Source organism: Hyla sarda, chromosome 4 (genome assembly GCF_029499605.1).
Source record: "Hyla sarda isolate aHylSar1 chromosome 4, aHylSar1.hap1, whole genome shotgun sequence".
Lineage (NCBI taxonomy): Eukaryota > Metazoa > Chordata > Amphibia > Anura > Hylidae > Hyla > Hyla sarda.
The window spans coordinates 23,499,357-23,523,526 of NC_079192.1; the positions used below are offsets into that span (position 1 = coordinate 23,499,357).

Sequence of the window (24,170 nt, forward strand, 5' to 3'; positions counted from 1 at the left end):
ACCTGGTTGCTACCGCCGCAGCAAGACCATCCCGCTTTGCGGCGGGCTCTGGTGAAAACCAGTAGTGACTTAGAACCGATCCACCAACACGGTCCACGCCAATCCATCCCACGCCAGCCGAGTCGTGACAATATCTATCTATCTCATATCTATCTATCTGTCTCATATCTATCTATCTGTCTCATATCTATCTATCTATCTCATATCTATCTCATATCTATCTATCTGTCTCATATATATCTATCTATCTCATATCTATCTATCTATCTACAGCAACAAAAGAATACAGTAGCACACTGCTAGCACAAAGATATAGATAAAACATGAATCATCTATCTATCTCATATCTATCTATCCATCTATCTATCTCATATCTATCTATCTCATATCTATCTATCGATCTCATATCTATCTATCTATCTATCTATCTGTCTCATATCTATCTATCTCATATCTATCTCATATCTATCTATCTCATATCTATCTTTCTCATATCTATCTCATATCTATCTATCTATCTATCTATCTCATATCTATCTATCTATCTATCTATCTCATATTTATCTATCTATCTCATATCTATCTATCTCATATCTATCTATCTCATATCTATCTATCTCTCTCATATCTATCTATCTCTCTCATATCTATCTCTCTCATATCTATCTATCTCATATCTATCTATCTATCTCATATCTATCTATCTATCTCATATCTATCTCATATCTATCTCATATCTATCTATCTATCTATCTATCTCATATCTATCTATCTATCTCATATCTATCTATCCCATATCTATCTATCTCATATCTATCTATCTATCTATCTCATATTTATCTATCTATCTCATATCTATCTATCTATCTCATATCTATCTATCTATCTATCTATCTATCTATCTATCTCATATCTATCTATCTCATATCTATCTATCTATCTATCTATCTATCTATCTATCTCATATCTATCTATCTATCTATCTATCTCATATCTATCTATCTCATATCTATCTATCTCATATTTATCTATCTATCTCATATCTATCTATCTATCTATCTATCTATCTATCTATCTATATCTCATATCTATCCATCTCATATCTATCTATCTATCTATCTCATATCCATCTATATATCTATCTATCTATATCTCATATCTATCTAACTAGCCTGATTATTTGACCATATGCTCCCGGTTCTATCCTATTACATAGACATCCCTTTCTGCTGTTTGGCGGAATCTTCCGCGGCCGTCTTGTGTATATATTAGTAATGTGGCGGAGATCTTATGTAACGTCTTGTACGGCTCTGTGCTTGTTACTGTCAGTCGTGACTATAAGAGAGAAGATGTCTGATAAAAAGAACAATTTCCTTCACTGTGACGCACGATATTACCGCCATGAGGGGTGATAGTACCATAGATAGGAGAGGACGGGGACATAGATGGATGCCAGGACCCCTCACTTTATATACAGACCAATAGATTCTGCCCCCATGAGGCTTTACGTGTGGGTGGAGTTCTCCTTTACCCCACATCTGGACCTACAGTCCTGTAAGATGGAGACGTAACATGTGACCTTCATCTCCTCAGGAGAAACTTCCCCGTCTCTGACCCCGGAATACTACAAGGTGGAGTAAAGATGGCCGACTATTTATAGAGATGGAGACAGAGACCACACAAAACACTTCACTGTACAGCAGGGAGAGGAGAAAGGGGCTGGGACCCCAAATGTCCTGTACCCCAAATGTCCTGGACCCCAAGTGTTCTTATCATGTACCCCAAGTGTCATCATCCTGTACCCCAAGTGTCATCATCCTGTACCCCAAGTGTCATCATCCTGTACCCCCAAATGTTATCATCCTGTACCCCAAGTGTCATCATCCTGTACCCCAAGTGTCATCATCCTGTACCCCAAGTGTCATCATCCTGTACCCCAAGTGTCATCATCCTGTACCCCCAAATGTTATCATCCTGTACCCCAAGTGTCATCATCCTGTACCCCAAATGTCCTGTACCCCAAGTGTCATCATCCTGTACCCCAAGTGTCATCATCCTGTACCCCAAGTGTCATCATCCTGTACCCCAAGTGTCATCATCCTGTACCCCAAGTGTCATCATCCTGTACCCCAAATGTCCTGTACCCCAAGTGTTATTATCCTGTACCCCAAGTGTTATCATCCTGTACCCCAAGTGTTATCATCCTGTACCCCAAGTGTTATCATCCTGTACCCCAAGTGTCATCATCCTGCACCCCAAGTGTTATCATCCTGTACCCCAAGTGTCGTCATCCTGTACCCCAAGTGTCATCATCCTGTACCCCAAGTGTTATCATCCTGTACCCCAAGTGTCATCATCCGGTACCCCAAGTGTCATCATCCTGTACCCCAAGTGTTATTATCCTGTACCCCAAGTGTCATCATCCTGTACCCCAAGTGTCATCATCCTGTACCCCCCAAGTGTTATCATCCTGTACCCCAAGTGTCATTATCTTGTACCCCAAGTGTTATCCTGTACCCCAAATGTTATCATCCTGTACAGCAAGTGTCATTATCCTGTACCCCAAGTGTTATCATCCTGTACCCCAAGTGTCATCATCCTGTACCCCCCAAGTGTTATCATCCTGTACCCCAAGTGTTATCATCCTGTACCCCCCAAGTGTTATCATCCTGTACCCCAAGTGTCATTATCTTGTACCCCAAGTGTTATCCTGTACCCCAAATGTCATCATCCTGTACAGCAAGTGTCATTATCCTGTACCCCAAGTGTTATCATCCTGTACCCCAAGTGTCATCATCCTGTACCCCAAGTGTCATCCTCCTGTACCCCAAGTGTTATCATCCTGTACCCCAAGTGTCATCATCCTGTACCCCAAATGTTATCATCCTGTACCCCAAGTGTCATCATCCTGTACCCCAAGTGTCATCATCCTGTACCCCAAGTGTTATCATCCTGTACCCCAAGTGTCATCATCCTGTATCCCAAGTGTCATCATCCTGTACCCCAAGTGTTATCATCCTGTACCCCCAAGTGTCATCCTCCTGTACCCCAAGTGTCATCCTCCTGTACCCCAAGTGTTATTATCCTGTACCCCAAGTGTCATCCTCCTGTACCCCCCAAGTGTTATTATCCTGTACCCCAAGTGTCATCATCCTGTACCCCAAGTGTCATCATCCTGTACCCCAAGTGTCATTATCCTGTACCCCAAGTGTCATCATCCTGTACCCCAAGTGTCATCATCCTGTACCCCAAATGTCCTGTACCCCAAGTGTCATCATCCTGTACCCCAAGTGTCATCATCCTGTACCCCAAGTGTCATCATCCTGTACCCCAAGTGTCATCATCCTGTACCCCAAATGTCCTGTACCCCAAGTGTTATTATCCTGTACCCCAAGTGTTATCATCCTGTACCCCAAGTGTTATCATCCTGTACCCCAAGTGTTATCATCCTGTACCCCAAGTGTCATCATCCTGTACCCCAAGTGTTATCATCCTGTACCCCAAGTGTCGTCATCCTGTACCCCAAGTGTCATCATCCTGTACCCCAAGTGTTATCATCCTGTACCCCAAGTGTTATCATCCGGTACCCCAAGTGTCATCATCCTGTACCCCAAGTGTTATTATCCTGTACCCCAAGTGTCATCATCCTGTACCCCAAGTGTCATCATCCTGTACCCCCCAAGTGTTATCATCCTGTACCCCAAGTGTCATTATCTTGTACCCCAAGTGTTATCCTGTACCCCAAATGTTATCATCCTGTACAGCAAGTGTCATTATCCTGTACCCCAAGTGTTATCATCCTGTACCCCAAGTGTCATCATCCTGTACCCCCCAAGTGTTATCATCCTGTACCCCAAGTGTTATCATCCTGTACCCCCCAAGTGTTATTATCCTGTACCCCAAGTGTCATTATCTTGTACCCCAAGTGTTATCCTGTACCCCAAATGTCATCATCCTGTACAGCAAGTGTCATTATCCTGTACCCCAAGTGTTATCATCCTGTACCCCAAGTGTCATCATCCTGTACCCCAAGTGTCATCCTCCTGTACCCCAAGTGTTATCATCCTGTACCCCAAGTGTCATCATCCTGTACCCCAAGTGTCATCATCCTGTACCCCAAGTGTCATCATCCTGTACCCCAAGTGTTATCATCCTGTACCCCAAGTGTCATCATCCTGTACCCCAAGTGTCATCATCCTGTACCCCAAGTGTTATCATCCTGTACCCCCAAGTGTCATCCTCCTGTACCCCAAGTGTCATCCTCCTGTACCCCAAGTGTTATTATCCTGTACCCCAAGTGTCATCCTCCTGTACCCCCCAAGTGTTATTATCCTGTACCCCAAGTGTCATCATCCTGTACCCCAAGTGTCATTATCCTGTACCCCAAGTGTCATCATCCTGTACCCCAAGTGTCATTATCCTGTACCCCAAGTGTCATTATCCTGTACCCCAAGTGTTATCATCCTGTACCCCAAGTGTCATCATCCTGTACCCCAAGTGTCATCATCCTGTACCCCAAGTGTTATCATCCTGTACCCCAAGTGTTATCATCCTGTACCCCAAGTGTTATCATCCTATACCCCGAGTGTTATCATCCTGTACCCCGAGTGTTATCATCCTGTACCCCAAGTGTTATCATCCTGTACCCCAAGTGTCATCCTCCTGTACCCCAAGTGTTATCATCCTGTACCCCAAGTGTCATCATCCTGTACCCCAAGTGTTATCATCCTGTACCCCAAGTGTCATCATCCTGTACCCCAAGTGTTATTATCCTGTACCCCAAGTGTTATCATCCTGTACCCCAAGTGTTATTATCCTGTTCTCCAAGTGTCATCATCCTGTACCCCAAGTGTCATCATCCTGTACCCCAAGTGTTATCATCCTGTACCCCAAGTGTCATCATCCTGTACCCCAAGTGTTATCATCCTGTACCCCAAGTGTTATTATCCTGTACTCCAAGTGTTATCATCCTGTACCCCAAGTGTCATCATCCTGTACCCCAAGTGTCATCATCCTGTACCCCAAGTGTCATCATCCTGTACCCCAAGTGTCATCATCCTGTACCCCAAGTATCATTATCCTGTACCCCAAGTATCATCCTGTACCCCAAGTGTAATTCTCCTGTACCCCAAGTGTTATCATCCTGTACCCCAAGTATCATCGTGTCAGATTCCTGTCAGTTTTTCGGAGTCTCCTAATATGTGTGAGTCACTGAGGGTCACATAGACCGGGCCGCTCCATCCCCGGGAGGTGACAAGTTCAGGTCTATTACACAACACTTACTGGATTCGTTGTGTACTCATCGTTGTGCACTCATCGTTGTGAGATGACAATATCAATGCTTTCTCTTCCAGTGAACCTCACAGTCATTCATCATTCTTGTCACAGCGGTGACGCTCCGACCCCCTCACCTGACAATGATCAGGAGTAAGGGAATTCCTAGGGATCCCCCCTTCTGTCCATCCGATCTGTCATCTGCTGGATCCCCCAAATTATTACCGTCTAATGTGCACAATACAGAAGCCCTCTGCACTAGAAGAGACACCCCACAAGGGACCCCTCAATGACGTCCATGTTTCCTGGCCGAGTCTACACAATGGGGTTCAGGCCCTTCAGATTTGACTCATTACTGAGGTTAAAGGGGTACTCCACTGCCCCAGCGCCCGGAACATTTTGTTCCAAACGCTGGGTGTGGGCTACGGGGGTCGTGACATCACGCCACGCCCCCTCAATGCAAGTCTATGGGAGGGGGCGTGGCAGCAGCCACGCCCCCTCCCATAGACTTGCATTGAGGGGGCGTGGCGTGATGTCACTAGGGTGTGTGTGCATGACGTCACGACCCACGCAACCCGCACCCGGCGTTCGAAACAAAATGTTCCAGACGCTGGGGCAGTGGGGTACCCCTTTAAATTCAAGTTCTGTAAAATCTTTAATGTATTAAGAAATAAGTCACTTAAAGGGATACTCTGCTGGAAAACATTTTTTGTTTTTAAATCAACTGGTGCCAGAAAGTTAAACAGATTTGTAAATGACTTCTACTTAAAAATCTTAATCCTTCCAGTACCTAACAGCTGCTGTATGCTGCCAGAGGCAGTTATTTTCTTTTTGAATTTCTTTTCTGTCTGACCACAGTGCTCTCTGCTGACCCCTCTGTCCATTTTAGGAACTGACCAGAGCAGGAGCAAATCCCCATAGCAAACCTATGCTGCTCTGGACAGTTCCTGACATGGACAGAGGTGTCAGCAGAGAGCACTGTGAGCAGACAGAAAGGAAGTTAAAAAAGAAAATAAGTTATACAGCAGCTGATAAGTACTGGAAGGATTAAGATTTTTAAATAGAAGTCATTTACAAATCTGTTTAACTTTCTGGCACCAGTTGATTTAAAAAAAAAAAAAAAAAAAAAAAAGGTTTCCAGCAGAGTACCCCTTTAACCCCTTAATGACGTTAGGGTGCGTTCCCACAGGGCGTATATGCAGCGTATTTGACGCTGTGCAAAAATTTACGGCAGCAGCGGGAAATATGCTGCGTAGTCCTCGCTCACTATGCACACAGGGCTTTCCGGTGGCAGCCCTATGTGTGCAGTGAGTTTTGGAGGCGGGGCCATGTGCCGGCGTGACTGTGACACGCGGCTCCGCCTCCAAAACTCACTGCACACATAGGGCTGCCGCCGGAAAGCCCTGTGTGCATAGTGAGCGAGGAATACGCAGCGTATTTGCCGCCGCTGCCGTAAATTTTGCGCAGCGTCAAATACGCTGCGTATACGCCCTATGGGAACGCACCCTAAATGTACGTCCGGTACTTAACGCACCAGGACGTACATTTATATCCTAAGCATAACCGCGAGCATCGGAGCGATGCCCGGATCATGCGCGGCAGGTCCAGGCTGTTGATCGCAGCCAGGGATGCGCCGGTAATGGCGGACATCCGCGATCCCGCGGATGTCCGCCATTAACCCCTCAGATGCCGTGATCAATACCGATCACGGCATCTGCAGCATCGCGGTCACTTAATTGGATGATCGGATCGCCCACAGCGCTGCCGCAGCGATCCAATCATCCTGCACGGCAGACGGAGGTCCCCTCACCTGGCTCCGCTGCCTTCCGGGAGTCTTCTGCTCTGATCTGCCTTCCCACAGACCAGAGCAGAAGATGACGATAACCCTGATCAGTGCTGTGTCCTATACATAGCACTGAACAGGATTAGCAATCGAGTGAGTGCTTTAAATAGTCTCCTTTAGGGACTATTAAAGTGTAAAAATAAAAGTAAAAAAAGTAAACTAATAAAGTAAAAAAAAATGTGAAAAACCCCCTCCCCCAATAAAAACGTAAATTGTCCCATTTTCCCTATTTCACCCCCAAAAAGTGTTAAAAAAATATTTTATATACATATTTGGTATCGCCGCGTGCGTAAATATCTGACCTATTGAAATGTTAATGATACCGTACGGTGAACGGCGTGAATGTAAAAAATTTTAAAAGTCCAAAATAGATAGCTTTTTTATAACATTTTATTCCCCCAAAAAATTTATAAAAAATGGATTAAAAGTTCTATATAAGCAAATATGGTATCAATAAAAAGTACAGATCACGGCGCAAAAAATGAGCCCTCATACCGCCGCTTATACGGAAAAATGAAAAGTAATAGGTCTTCAAAATAGGGAGATTTTAAACGTACTAATTTGGTTAAAAAGTTTGCGATTTTTTTTTAAGCGCAACAGTAATAGAAAAGTATATAATCATGGGTATCATTTTAATCGTATTGACCCTCAGAATAAAGAACACATGTCATTTTTACCGTAAATTGTACGGCGTGAAAACGAAACCTTCCAAAATTAGCAAAATTGCGGTTTTCTTTTTAATTTCACCACACAAATAGTATTTTTTTGGTTGCGCCATACATTTTATGGTAAAGTGAGTGATGGCATTACAACGGACAACTGGTCGCGCAAAAATCAAGTCTGTGGATGAAAATATAAAAGAGTTATGATGTTTTTGAAAGCGAGGAGGAAAAAACGAAAATGTAAAAATTTAATTGTCTGCGTCCTTAAGGCCCAAATATGCTGCGTCCTTAAGGCCCAAATATGCTGCGTCCTTAAGGGGTTAATAAAAGGCAACAAGTTGTTTTTTGTGGTGGAGTTATGTAAGAGGAACATGAGAGCTCTATGATATTCAGAAAGACTGCGGGCTGGACACATAACCCCGGCAATAATTGGCGTACGGCGCTCATTTCTGAGGACTGCTGTTCTTTTTTATTGTAACAAGTCGGTGACTCAGAACACACATCTAGATCTGCGGATGACAGATCTACCTAATCCAGCTTATCGGCTGGGAAAATCTACATTGCGTATTAATCTAGTGTGTTGTACGGTTTGGTCGCGCCAGGTGTAAAGGGTGACAAGGGGTATACGGAAGCCGAATCATAATGTAACTAAAGCTATGGTCATATATATACTAGACATGGATAGATGTTTCTAGGCTTCAACTGGATCCACCCACAGTCTCGTGTCTAAAACGCCTTCAAGATGTTGGACAAAGGCTAAAAGACACCAAATGTGTCAGGTAGCTGCTCATCAGCCCTCAAACAAAATACAGCGATCCCTCAACTTACAATAGTTTCACCATATAATGGTCTTTTCTGGACCAGTGTAACTTGACACCAGACTCAACATACAATGTGCAGACAGTCCAGATCTGTGACATGTGTCAATGGCCGGAAGAACCGACCAATCAGAATGGGCATTCACTGGTAAAACACCTGTATTACTGAAGCACATGCACTGACTGGTGTCTGGTAGCGCCCCCTACAGTACAGGGAGGTATTACATGTACTGTATACTCTTTACCTGTATTACTGAAGTGTATGCACTGACTGGTGTCTGGTAGCGCCCCCTACAGTACAGGGAGGTATTACATGTTCTGTACTCTTTACCTGTATTACTGAAGTACATGCACTGACTGGTGTCTGGTAGCGCCCCCTACAGTACAGGGAGGTATTACATGTTCTGTACTCTTAATCTGTATTACTGAAGTACATGCACTGACTGGTGTCTGGTAGTGCCCCCTACAGTACAGGGAGGTATTACATGTTCTGTACTCTTAATCTGTATTACTGAAGTACATGCACTGACTGGTGTCTGGTAGCGCCCCCTACAGTACAGGGAGGTATTACATGTTCTATATTACTCTTTACCTGTATTACTGAAGTGTATGCACTGACTGGTGTCTGGTAGCGCCCCCTACAGTACAGGTAGGTATTACATGTTCTGTACTCTTTACCTGTATTACTGAAGTGTATGCACTGACTGGTGTCTGGTAGCGCCCCCTACAATACAGGGAGGTATTACATGTTCTGTACTCTTTACCTGTATTACTGAAGTGCATGCACTGACTGGTGTCTGGTAGCACCCACTACAGTACAGGGAGGTATTACATGTTCTGTACTCTTTACCTGTATTACTGAAGTGCATGCACTGACTGGTGTCTGGTAGCGCCCACTACAGTACAGGGAGGTATTACATGTTCTGTACTCTTTACCTGTATTACAGAATTGCATGCACTGACTGGTGTCTGGTAGTGCCTCCTACAGTACAGGGAGGTATTACATGTTCTGTACTCTTAATCTGTATTACTGAAGTACATGCACTGACTGGTGTCTGGTAGTGCCCCCTACAGTACAGGGAGGTATTACATGTTCTGTACTCTAAATCTGTATTACTGAAGTGTATGCACTGACTGGTGTCTGGTAGTGCCTCCTACAGTACAGGGAGGTATTACATGTTCTGTACTCTTAATCTGTATTACTGAAGTACATGCACTGACTGGTGTCTGGTAGTGCCCCCTACAGTACAGGGAAGTATTACATGTTCTGTACTCTTAATCTGCATTACTGAAGTAAATGCACTGACTGGTGTCTGGTAGTGCCCCCTACAGTACAAGGAGGTATTTCATGTTCTGTACTCTTTACCTGTATTACTGAAGTGCATGCACTGACTGGTGTCTGGTAGCACCCACTACAGTACAGGGAGGTATTACATGTTCTGTACTCTTTACCTGTATTACTGAAGTGCATGCACTGACTGGTGTCTGGTAGCGCCCACTACAGTACAGGGAGGTATTACATGTTCTGTACTCTTTACCTGTATTACAGAATTGCATGCACTGACTGGTGTCTGGTACCGCCCACTACAGTACAGGGAGGTATTACATGTTCTGTACTCTTTACCTGTATTACTGAAGTGCATGCACTGACTGGTGTCTGGTAGCGCCCCCTACAGTACAGGGAGGTATTACATGTTCTGTACTCTTTACCTGTATTACTGAAGTGTATGCACTGACTGGTGTCTGGTAGTGCCCCCTACAGTACAGGGAGGTATTACATGTTCTGTACTCTTTACCTGTGTTACTGAAGTGCATGCACTGACTGGTGTTTGGTAGCGCCCACTACAGTACAGGGAGGTATTACATGTTCTGTACTCTTTACCTGTATTACTGAAGTGCATGCACTGACTGGTGTTTGGTAGCGCCCACTACAGTACAGGGAGGTATTACATGTTCTGTACTCTTTACCTGTATTACTGAAGTGCATGCACTGACTGGAAGAACCATTCCAAATAGAACCTATATAATGATATCTGCTAGAGATAAACCACCCATGGTTCTGCTTGAATATAATAGTGGCTTGGAGAGTTGGACCATGACCATATGGTGGGGTCAAGAACATTTTACCAGCACAGCCAGTATTTTGACCACCCTGACGGTATTTTTATATTAAAAATGCCGAAAAAGCAATGGTCGGTATTTATCCAACCGATCCTCCAACTCCTGGAATGTTGCACCATATACTATACCGGTGTTTCCCAACCAGAGTGCCTCCAGCTGTGGCAAAACTACAACTCCCAGCATGCCCGAACAGCCGTTGGCTGTCCGGGCATGCTGGGAGTTGTAGTATTGCAACAGCTGGAGGCACCCCTAGTTGGGAAACACTGACCTAGACTATATACTACTATGTAGTACAACATGCTGGGAGTTGTAGTTTTCATTTACGGCAGCTACTGAGCCACTGGCTGTATCAGGGCATGCTGGGAGTTGTAGTTTTTCAACATCTGGAGGCACCCCAGGTTAGGAAACACTGACCTAAACTTTATACTACTATATAGTCTAACATGCTGGAAGTTGTGGTTCTCATTTACGGCAGCTATTGAGCCACAGGCTGTATCAGGGCATGCTGGGAGTTGTAGTTATGTAACAGCTGGAGGCACCCTTGGTTGGGAAACACTGACCTATACTATATACTACTATATAGTCCAACATGCTGGGAGTTGTAGTTTTCATTTACAGCAGCTACTGAGCCACAGGCTGCATCAGGGCATGCTGGGAGTTGTAGTTAGTAACTAACTACATCTCCCAAATTAAACAAAAAATAATAAAATGGTCCTGTTAAAAACTACAGATCAGGAGGCAAAAAATGAGCCCTCACACAGGCCCGTATAAGAAGAAATAAAAAAGGTTATAGGGGGTAAAAAATTATGCTTTAAAAATTATCAACATAAATATGTTTAAAATGTAATATATAAAAACTGCCACTAGGTGGCTCTGTTCTGTTCCCTGCCACAATTAATACAGTGAGTTTGGTCTCCTCCCTGGCCTGGCAGGAGACCAAACTCAGGAAGTGCTTCTCTGCACTGAGCTTGATTGACAGCTGCACAGTAAGTGAAAGCTCCACAGATTCTTTCAGAAAGCTGCACAGACTGACAGCTGAAGGAGAGCCTCACTGATAGAAACACAGACTGAAACATGCACAGAGCCTGAGGTCTTCTATTCATCACAATGCTGCAACAATGTGAGGGCCGAAGTGGTCCCCCAGCAGGCTTCAGTGATGTTATGCTGTTATGCCTGCTGGGAAATGCCCACTTTTTCCTGCTGGAAAATTGCTCTATGCAAGCAAGAAGAAAGGTAAGACGCAGAGCTTTTTAAAGTTCTGAAACAGTTTTTAAGGGCAGGAGGGGTGTTAGGAGTAGTTAGGGAACATAGCCTGAGGTAGTTGAGAACAGTTTATTTGGTTACAGGTACTTTTTAAGGTCTGATGTCAGAATATTGGGGTAAATATGTTGTAAAGCATGTATAACCAACAGGTTTTGCAACTGCTTTCAATAGGCAATTTTCAATATTTCATACAGAAAAAGCCAGTCAAACTACTGTCCCCCCCCCCCCTGCCTGCTTAGACACATACTAGTCCTGCTGTGTCCATGCGTCATCACCTATGTCATGGACACACTTCCTTGATTGACAGCTGTGAGCGCAGGGCTCACAGCTGGAGGAAAAATCCTCCCACTGTCATCTTGTGTCCCACTACTGTCAGTGAGAACAAGCTGGGAGTTGTAGTTTTGCTAATGCTAGGGGAGATGTGAGCAGACAGCATACTGAGGGAGGGGGCGGAGACCTGCACAGTGAGGCCACGCCCCCTCCCTTTGACAGGAATTCAGACTAGTGAGCTAAATTAAAAGTGTATTAAAAAATAAATAAAGGTGCTAGACACATAAAAATTAGAGGTACATGGTCAGGATTAGGTACTGTGTGATATATTAAAATAAATGTTTTTTTTGTTGGATATGACGGGTGCGCTTTAACCCCTTAACGACGCAGGACGTATATTTACGTCCTGCGCCGGCTCCCGCGATATAAAGCGGGATCGCGCCGCGATCCCGCATCATATCGCGTCGGTCCTGGCGCTAATCAACGGCCGGGACCCGCGGCTAATACCACACATTGCCGATCGCGGCGATGTGCGGTATTAACCCTTTAGAAGCAGCGGTCAAAGCTGACCGCCGCTTCTAAAGTGAAAGTGAAAGTGACCCGGCTGCTCAGTCGGGCTGTTCGGGACCGCCGCGGTGAAATCGCGGCGTCCCGAACAGCTGATCGGACACCGGGAGGGCTCTTACCTGCCTCCCCGGTGTCCGATCGACGAATGACTGCTCCGTGCCTGAGATCCAGGCAGGAGCAGTCAAGCGCCGATAATGCTGATCACAGGCGTGTTAATACACGCCAGTGATCAGCATTAGAGATCAGTGTGTGCAGTGTTATAGGTCCCTATGGGACCTATAACACTGCAAAAAAAATGTTAAAAAAAAGTGTTAATAAAGGTCATTTAACCCCTTCCCTAATAAAAGTTTGAATCACCCCCCTTTTCCCATAAAAAAAATAAAACAGTGTAAAAAAAATAAAAAATAAACATATGTGGTATCGCCGCGTGTGTAAATGTCCGAACTATAAAAATATATCATTAATTAAGCCGTACGGTCAATGGCGTACGCGCAAAAAAATTCCAAAGTCCAAAAAAGCGTATTTTGGTCACTTTTTATATCATTAAAAAATGAATAAAAAGTGATCAAAAAGTCCGATCAAAACAAAAATCATACCGATAAAAACTTCAGATCACAGCGCAAAAAATGAGTCCTCATACCGCCCCGTACGTGGAAAAATAAAAAAGTTATAGGGGTCGGAAGATGACATTTTTAAACGTATAAATTTTCCTGCATGATTTTTTCCAGAAGTGCGACAAAATCAAACCTATATAAGTAGGGGATCATTTTAACCGTATGGACCTACAGAATAAAGATAAGGTGTAATTTTTACCGAAATATGTACTGCGTAGAAACGAAAGCCCCCAAAAGTTACAAAATGGCGTTTTTTTTTTCGATTTTGTCGCACAATGATTTTTTTTTCCGTTTCGCCGTGCATTTTTGGGTAAAATGACTAATGTCACTGCAAAGTAGAATTGGCAACGCAAAAAATAAGCCATAATATGGATTTTTAGGTGGAAAATTGAAAGGGTTATGATTTTTAAAAGGTAAGGAGGAAAAAACGAAAGTGCAAAAACGGAAAAACCCTGAGTCCTTAAGGGGTTAATGTTTGAGTCTAGGGTTCAAATCATGTCATCTGGTTTGGGATCTCAATTACGGGCTCTGCTCTTGGTCCCAGTTATATAGTCTATCTGGGGTCTAAAATATGGAGACTGAATTATGTGATCAGGTCTAAGGATCTGAGGCTTAAATTATGTGATCTGACCTGAGGTTTTAATTTTTACCATCTGGGATCAGAAATTTGGGGTCTAAATATTGAGTTTTGGTCTGGAAACAGTCTGGGCCGGAATATTGGAGTTTGGGGTTTGAAATATTGGGTCTGGTCTGGGGTCTCAAGTATAGGGACTGATCTGAAGTTTAAATTATATATTTTATGAACCTTGGGCTCCGAATATTAAAGGAGATCTATAGTGAAAAATAACTTATCCCCTATCCGAAGGATAGGGGATAAGTTATAGATCGCGGGGGGTCCGACCGCTGGGCCCCCCCGCGATCTTCGGTACGGGGCTGCAGCAATATACAGGAAAGGGGGCGTTCCGTACCCGCATGACGCGGCGGCCGACATGCCCCCTCCATGAATCCCATAGAGATACATGGAGGGGGAGTGTCTGCCGCGGCTTTCTGCTGGGTACGAAACTTCACTTCCGGCAGACTGCCGCGGCCCCGTCCAGGAGATCCCGGGGGGCCCCAGCACTCGGACCCCCTGTGTTCTATAACTTATCCCCTATCCTTTGGATAGGGGATAAGTTATTTTGCGCTGGAGTACTCCTTTAAGTTCTGTTCTGCATGATATCTGGGATCTGAATTTTGGGGGGTAAAGTTTGAATTATGGGATCTCCTATGAGGTGTCAATTATGGAGTCTGATCTGAGACCTGGGGTATGAATTTTGGGATTGGGCTTTTGAATTACCGTATTTTTTTCCGTATAAGACGCACTTTTTCTTCCCCAAAACGTGGGGGGAAAAGTTGGTGCGTCTTATACGGCGAATATACGCCCGAGGCTGTTGCGGGCGAGAGCGGGAAGTCAGCAGTAAGTACAGAGGCTGCGGCGGTGCGGTACAGCGCTGACTACCCGCTCCCCACCCGCAGCAGCCTCATGACCGCCGGTGAATTTTTCACCTCACACCGGCTATGTTTAGTGCCCTACGCCTGGAACATACAGTTCTGGGCGCCGGGCAGGTGAATTACTAATAACTGTATACTAAAAACCAGGGTGCCTCCAGCTGTTTTTAAACTACAACTACCAGCATGCCCGGACCGGCAAAGGCTGTCTGGGCATGCTGGTAGTTGTAGTTTCACAACAGCTGGAGGTCGCCTGGTTTTTAATATACAGTATTAGTTTTTACCTGCTCAGGCTGGCCCCCGCCTGCAGCCACACACAGGAGCCGGCCCGGGCAGATAAAATCATAGGTTTTCCTATGCCGGACATCCCTGTGTCCCGAAAAATCTTTTCAGGACATAAGGATGTCCGCGGGTCACTCACCATTCCCCGGCCTCCTCCGGTCCTCCTGCGGTCTTCCTGCGATCCTCCGCCTCTCTATGGTTGTACGCACGGGACCTCAGTGACGTCCCTTGCGTACAACCATAGAGGCGCCGGAGGACAGGAGGACCGGAGGAAGACGCGCGCCGACCGGGGCCTGGTGAGTGACCGGCGGTGTGTAATCTTCAGCGTTCCGGTCACCGCTCCTCCGGTCCCGACACCTACTACTATGGTCCATAGGCCATAGCAGTAGATGTGACCCTGGGCCAGAGGAGCGGTGACCGCGACACTGTGGGATCAGCAGTACAGACATACAGCCTCCAGCCGTACACTGTATATGGCTGGAAGCTGTATGTCTTTGGGGGAATGCTGCCTACTATTGTGGGGGAACTATACTGCCAACTATTGTGGGGGAACTTTACTGCCAACTATTGTGGGGGAACTATACTGCCAACCATTGTGGGGGAACTATACTGCCAACCATTGTGGGGGAACTATACTGCCAACCATTGTGGGGGAACTATACTGCCAACTATTGTGGGGGAACTATACTGCCAACTATTGTGGGGGAACTATACTGCCAACCATTGTGGGGGAACTATACTGCCAACCATTGTGGGGGAACTATACTGTCAACCATTGTGGGGGAACTATACTGCCAACCATTGTGGGGGAACTATACTGCCAACCATTGTGGAGGGGGGGAGCTGCCTACTATTGTGGGGGAACTATACTGACAACTATTGTGGGGGAACTATACTGCCAACCATTGTGGGGGAACTATACTGCCAACCATTGTGGGGGAACTATACTGCCAACCATTGTGGAGGAGGGGGGAGCTGCCTACCATTGTGGGGGGACTATACTGCCAACTATTGTGGGGGGGAGCTGCCAGTGCCTACCATTGTGGGGGAACTATACTGCCAACTATTGTGGGGAAACTATACTGCCAACCATTGTGGGGGAACTATACTGCCAACTATTGTGGGGGAACTATACTGTCAACCATTGTGGGGGGGGGAGGGGGGAGGAGCTGCCTACCATTGTGGGGAAACTATACTGCCAACTATTGTGGGGGAACTATACTGCCAACTATTGTGGGGGGAGGGGGAGGAGCTGCCTACCATTGTGGGGGAACTATACTGCCAACTATTGTGGGGGAACTATACTGCCAACTATTGTGGGGGAACTATACTGCCAACTATTGTGGGGGAACTATACTGATATAAAATATTTTACTACAGTATTTGGTTCAGAATCTTTTTTTTCTAGATTTTCCTCCTTTAAAATTGGGTGCGTCTTATATGCCGGAGCGTCTTATATGGCGAAAAATACGGTATGTGAGTTGTTCTGAAGCCTGAATATTGGAGCTGAATATCGAGGCTTGGTCTGGGGTCTGAATTTTGGCATCTGAAGTCTGAATTTTGGGATCTAATCTGAATATTGAGGTTTGGTCTGGAGTCTGAATTATGTAATCTGATCTGAATTTCGAGGCTTGGTCAGAGGTCTGAATCATGCGATCTCATCTGAAGTTCAAGGTTTGGGGTCTGAATTTTTGGATCTGAGTTCTGGAATAATATTGAAATATTTTTTGGATTTTAGGTGTTATCCAGACTTTATAAAAATTGTAGCGTTAACTGCATTGGTGTTCTTTCCCTCTGTATTGTCCTTCCTGTAAGGTTATTCTATTGTGAACTGTATACACAGAATATTCTGAGAAAATGTGTATTTGGAGAAACCACAACCTGAAGTCAAACCCTACAAATCCCACCCTGTGATAGTGAAAGTTTATGTCAAAAAATTGTTAAGTTGGTAACAATACTTGTACACTACTATAACTTACACACTTGTACACTGCTATAACTTACACACTTGTACACTGCTATAACTTACACACTTGTACACTACTATAACTTATACACTTGTACACTACTATAACTTATACACTTGTACACTGCTATAACTTACACACTAGTACACTGCTATAACTTACACAGTTGTACACTACTATAACTTATACACTTGTACACTACTATAACTTATACACTTGTACACTACTATAACTTATACACTTGTACACTACTATAACTTACACACTTGTATACTGCTATAACTTATACACTTGTACACTACTATAACTTACACACTTGTACACTACTATAACTTATACACTTGTACACTGCTATAACTTACACACTTGTACACTGCTATAACTTACACAGTTGTACACTACTATAACTTATACACTTGTACACTACTATAACTTATACACTTGTACACTACTATAACTTATACACTTGTACACTACTATAACTTACACACTTGTACACTGCTATAACTTATACACTTGTACACTACTATAACTTATACACTTGTACACTACTATAACTTATACACTTGTACACTACTATAACTTATACACTTGTACACTACTATAACTTATACACTTGTACACTACTATAACTTACACACTTGTACACTACTATAACTTATACACTTGTACACTACTATAACTTATACACTACTATAACTTATACACTTGTACACTATTATAACGTATACACTTGTACACTACTATAACTTATACACTTGTACACTACTATAACTTATACACTTGTACACTACTATAACTTACACACTTGTACACTGCTATAACTTATACACTTGTACACTGCTATAACTTATACACTTGTACACTACTATAACTTATACACTTGTACACTACTATAACTTACACACTACTATAACTTATACACTTGTACACTACTATAACTTATACACTTGTACACTACTATAACTTATACACTTGTACACTATTATAACTTATACACTTGTACACTACTATAATTCATACACTTGTACACTACTATAACTTATACACTTGTACACTACTATAACTTATACACTTGTACACTACTATAACTTATACACTACTATAACTTATACACTTGTACACTACTATAACTTACACACTTGTACACTACTATAACTTATACACTTGTACACTACTATAACTTACACACTTGTACACTACTATAACTTACACACTACTATAACTTATACACTTGTACACTACTATAACTTATACACTTGTACACTACTATAACTTATACACTTGTACACTACTATAACTTATACACTTGTACACTACTATAATTCATACACTTGTACACTACTATAATTCATACACTTGTACACTACTATAATTCATACACTTGTACACTACTATAACTCGTACACTACTATAATTCATACACTTGTACACTACTATAATTCATACACTTGTACACTACTATAACTTATACACTACTATAACTTACACACTTGTACACTACTATAACTTACACACTACTATAACTTATACACTTGTACACTACTATAACTTATACACTACTATAACTCATACACTTGTACACTACTATAATTCATACACTTGCACACTACTATAATTCACACACTTGTACACTACTATAACTTATACACTACTATAACTCATACACTTGTATACTACTATAATTCATACACTTGTACTCTACTATAATTCATACACTTGTACACTACTATAACTTACACACTTGTACACTACTATAACTTATACACTACTATAACTTATACACTTGTACACTACTATAACTTATACACTTGTACACTACTATAACTTACACACTTGTACACTATTATAACTTATACACTTGTACACTACTATAACTTATACACTTGTACACTATTATAACCTATACACTTGTACACTACTATAATTCATACACTTGTACACTACTATAACTTATACACTTGTACACTATTATAACTTATACACTTGTATACTATTATAACTTATACACTTGTACACTACTATATCTTATACACTTGTACACTATTATAACTTACACACTTATACACTATTATAACTTATACACTTGTACACTATTATAACTTATACACTTGTACACTACTATATCTTATACACTTGTACACTATTATACCTTATACACTTGTACACTACTATAACTTATACCCTTGTACACTATTATAACTTATACACTTGTACACTACTATAATTCATACACTTGTACACACTACTGTATATCAGTCCGGCCCATGACAGTCCCCGTATGACCACGATGACACATAGGGAAATATCTAAGACATCAAAGAGGTTGGAGTCTTATTCAGATGGTGACTGTGGGAATGGGGTGAATGGAAGGATTTCCCTCTATGATGGGGCCTTCATAGTCAGTGATTAAAACCTAACACCCGCACCCCATCCAAACTTTTCAGCCAAGCCTCTGAGGATGTGCTAATGCATTCCCAGAATTCTCTTCTGCTTTTCCCAAGCCTGAGTCAGCTTCCTAGCGACCACAGACTTACTATAATAAATATTCAGCCGTAATGACTGTCCTGCTATATATAGAAGAGCAGGCCCTATTATCACTGAGGACCCATCCAGTGATATCACCTCCTGACACATTCCACATGGCTGCCGAAATATGAAGAGGAATTTCCACGGATTTATTACGGCAATGTGGTGGAGCACATAGGAACATCACACAAGACACCATGGTCTAGGAACGGTACAAGAAGCCAATGCTAGGGGTGGGGGGGGGGGGGGGGGGAGGTACAAAAGAGGAGAACCTTCACCATTGAGGCCTAGAACAATTGGAGAGATACAACTCTAGATTGTCCATACAGGCTTCCATAGGAGAAGCTGATGGTGGCCGTCATCTCATCAGTCAGGGTTCTGTAAAGGTCCTCATGGGACAGTGTGAATCTAAAAGGTTATTAAGAAGCACCAGTCAATGATCCCTGGCTTTTCTTTATTGATCCTGCAATTAATTTATTGCTGAGAACTATATTTGCTTTTTGTTGTCTTTGAAAAAAATAAAATAAAATTCTAATTACAAAAAAAGATCCACTTAAGGGATAAATAGTGTAATGTGATAATGATCTGATAAATGTAGATCAAATGTGAATGCTTTACATCTATCTATCTATCTATCTATCTCATATCTACATATCTATCTATCTCATATCTTTCTATCTACAGTGGGGAACAAAAGTCTTGGCACCCCAGGTAAAAAATTGTATTAATGTGCATAAAGAAGCCAAGGAAAGATGGAAAAATCTCCAAAAGGCATCAAATTACAGATTAGACATTCTTATAATATGTCAACAAAAGTTAGATTTTATTTCCATCATTTACACTTTCAAAATAACAGAAAACAAAAAAATGGCTTTTGCAAAAGTTTGGGCACCCTGCAGAGTTAATATCTTGTACTGCCCCCTTTGGCAAATATCACAGCTTGTAAACGCTTTTCGTAGCCAACCAAGAGTCTTTCAATTCTTGTTTGACGTATCTTTGCCCATTCTTCCTCACAAAAGTCTTCCAGTTCTTTGAGATTTCTGGGCTGTCTGTCTGCTCTTTTAAGGTCTATCCATAGATTTTCAATTATGTTGAGGTCAGGAGATTGTGAAGGCCATGGCAAAACCTTCAGTTTACGCCTCTTGATGTAATCCCCTGTGGATTTCGAGGTGTGTTTAGGATCATTATCCATTTGTAGAAGCCATCCTCTCTTTAACTTCAGCTTTTTCACAGATGGCATCAAGTTAGCATCCAAAATTTGCTAACATTTTATTGAATCCATTTTTCCTTCTACTCGTGAGATGTTCCCTGTGCCACTGGCTGCAATACAACCCCAAAGCATGATTGATCCACCCCCATGCTTAACAGTTGGACAGAGGTTCTTTTCATTAAATTCTGTTCCCCTTCTTCTCCAAACGTACCTTTGCTCATTCCGGCCAAAAAGTTAAATTTTAACCTCATCGGTCCACAGAACTTGTTTCCAAAATGCATCAGGCCTGTCTATATGTTAATTTGCAAAGTTCAAATGCTGATTTTTGTGGTGAGGACGTAGAAGAGGTTTTCTTCTGTTGACTCTTCCATGAAGACCATTTTGTACAAGTATCTCTTTATAGTGGAATAGTGTACCACAACTCCAGTGTCTGCCAAATCTTTCTGGAGGGATTGTGCAGTCAAACTTGGGTTTTTAATTGTTTTTCTCACAATCCTGCGAGCTGATCTGTCTGATATTTTTCTTATTCTTCCAGATCTTGCGTTAACTTCCACTGTTCCTGATGACTGCCATTTCTTAATTACATTCCGAACAGAGGATATTGACATCTGAAAACGTTTTGCTATCTTCTTATAGCCTTCTCCAGCTTTGTGAGCGTCAACTATTTTCAGTTTCAGATTTCTAGACAACTGCTTAGAAGAACCCATGGTGCTGATTGTTGGGGCAAGGTCAGATGAGTCTGGGCATATAAAACCCTTGAGATTGACATCACCTGGTCTTCCCAGATGATGATTGAGAACAATCCATGACACTGGCAGGTCTCAGCTTTGCAAAGGGGGCAGTGCATGCTATAAATTCTGCAGGGTGCCCAAACTTTTGCAGACGCCATTTTTTGTTTTCTGTCATTTTGAAAGTGTAAATGATGGAAATAAAATCTAACTTTTGTTGACATATTATAAGAATGTCTAATCTGTAATTTGATGCCTTTTGGAGATTTTTCCATCTTTCCTTGGCTTCTTTATGCACATTAATAAATTTTTTTTACCTGGGGTGCCCAAACTTTTGATCCCCACTGTATCTATCTCATATCTATCTATGTATTTATCTATCTATCTATCTATGTCATATCTATCTATCTCATATCTATCTATCTATCTATCTATCCCATATCTATCTCATCTCTATCTATCCCATATCTATCTCATATCTATCTATCCCATATCTATCTATCTATCTCATATCTATCTATCTCATATCTATCTATCTCATATCTATCTATCTATCTATCTATCTCATATCTATCTATCTCATATCTATCTATCTATCCCATATCTATCTATCTCCTATCTATCTATATCATATCATATCTATCTATCTCATATCTATCTATCTATCTATCTATCCCATATCTATCTCATATCTATCTATCTCATATCTATCTATCTATCTATCTATCTATGTCATATCTATCTATGTCATATCTATCTATGTCATATCTATCTATGTCATATCTATCTATGTCATATCTATCTCTCATATCTATCTATCTATCTATCTCATATCTATCTCATATCTATCTATCTATCTATCTATCTATCTCATATCTATCTATCTATCTGTCTATCTATCTATCTATCTGTCTCATATCTCTCATCTCCTGTCCATGTTTTCCCCACTACACTTGCACTTCATTGTCCCCATAATGGCGTCCTGCAGTCCCTGAAGACGCGAAGTCCTTGGTTCCCATCGCCCCTGTGTCTCACTCTCCCCCGGTGGTTTCCTGATCATCTGACACTATTATTTTTTTGGCTCCGGTTCAGATGACGCTCCAGACGGTGGGGTTATAGATCTGTATACACAAGTGACAGTATAATGTCTGTAGATCTGTATTATCCTGGTGTCAGTATAGATCTGGTGTGTTTACCTGTGAGGCGGTGATGTAACGTCTGCAGTATACGGTATACATTATGTGGGCGTGATGTCACTTATTGGCCATGACTCATGGAGAAAGTGCTCCATACGGAATGTATGGCTGTCAGCTAATGTGTAGAACACATGTGGGGAGGAACTTCGCTCCTCTACTAGGGGTATGGTTTAGAGGGGAATTCCTTGTGAGACGTGTCAGGAGATGAGAGCTCTTGTGGAGGACCCAAATTAAGCCAAACACATAGGGGAAGATTTATCAAAACCTGTCCAGAGGAAAAGTTGCTGAGTTGCCCATAGCAACCAATCAGATCGCTACTTTCACTTTTGGAAAGGCCTGTGAAAAATGAAAGAAGTGATCTGATTGGTTGCTATGGGCAACTGGTCAACTTTTCCTCTGGACAGGTTCTGATAAATCTCCCCCAACGGGGGAGATTTATCAAAACCTGTCCAGAGGAAAAGTTGCTAAGGTGCCCATAGCAACCAATCAGATCGCTTCTTTCATTTTGCAGAGGCCTTTCCAAGAGTGAAAGTAGCGATCTGATTGGTTGCTATGGGCAACTCAGTAACTTTTCCTCTGGACAGGTTTTGATAAATCTCCCCCATAAAGAACTATTTAATAAAGGCATAAGCAAGATGTCTATGACAGAAAACTTCCCGACATATACATAGACATACTGTACGAACACATCAGGGCTGGTGTAAGGGGTAGGCAAACTAGGTACCTGACCACTACTCCCTCTCGTAAGTGCTCGTAAGTATACAGAGTAAAACTATCCAGAATTATTGGGTGGTATGTACGGCTATAATTATAGAACGGAATTACGGTATTATGTGTTTTTTTTTTTTTAAGGGTTATCAGGAATAGAAAAACAAATCTAATTTCTTACAAAAACAGCACCATACCGGTCCTCAGGTTGTGTGTGGTATTACAATTTGGCTCCATTCACTTCAATGGAACTGAGCTGTAATACCCCACACGACCGGAGGACACGGCAGAAAGCAGCCATGATTTTCTAATCCTAGTTAGTCAAGATAATTAAACCATAACAATAAAATATCCTCTAACAGTTTGTGTACTGTCCCAAAACATGAAAAACATTTCACAACTCAAATTTGAAGAATGAAGAGAAAAGTTGGACATTTTTCCTATCAAACGTTTTAGTAGTTCGCATTATAGAATAGGTGTAACTAGCGGTGGAAATAATATTTCATCATTCCAAATAATCTCAAACAGAAATATATTCTACATAATAAAATAATCTGCATCGTATTCTATATCACAGCATAGTATTCTATATCACAGCATAGTATTCTATATTACAACATAGTATTCTAT

At 42.3% G+C, this 24,170-nt stretch overlaps 1 protein-coding gene across 9 annotated transcripts in view; it reads left to right on the plus strand.

Moving 5' to 3' along the window:
* SERPINE1 (serpin family E member 1) overlaps positions 1-24,170 on the plus strand; it is a 170,854-nt gene that overhangs the window by 136,514 nt on the left and 10,170 nt on the right. Inside the window, exon 1 of one of the 9 annotated variants that reach the window (XM_056570167.1) lies at positions 23,384-23,585. The exons of 7 other annotated variants lie outside the window; for them this stretch is intronic. The gene's annotated coding sequence lies outside the window, so the exon portion shown is untranslated. Of the gene's footprint in view, positions 1-23,383; positions 23,586-24,170 lie in introns of those variants that run through there. One more of the 9 variants, XM_056570168.1, reaches the window with a different exon arrangement.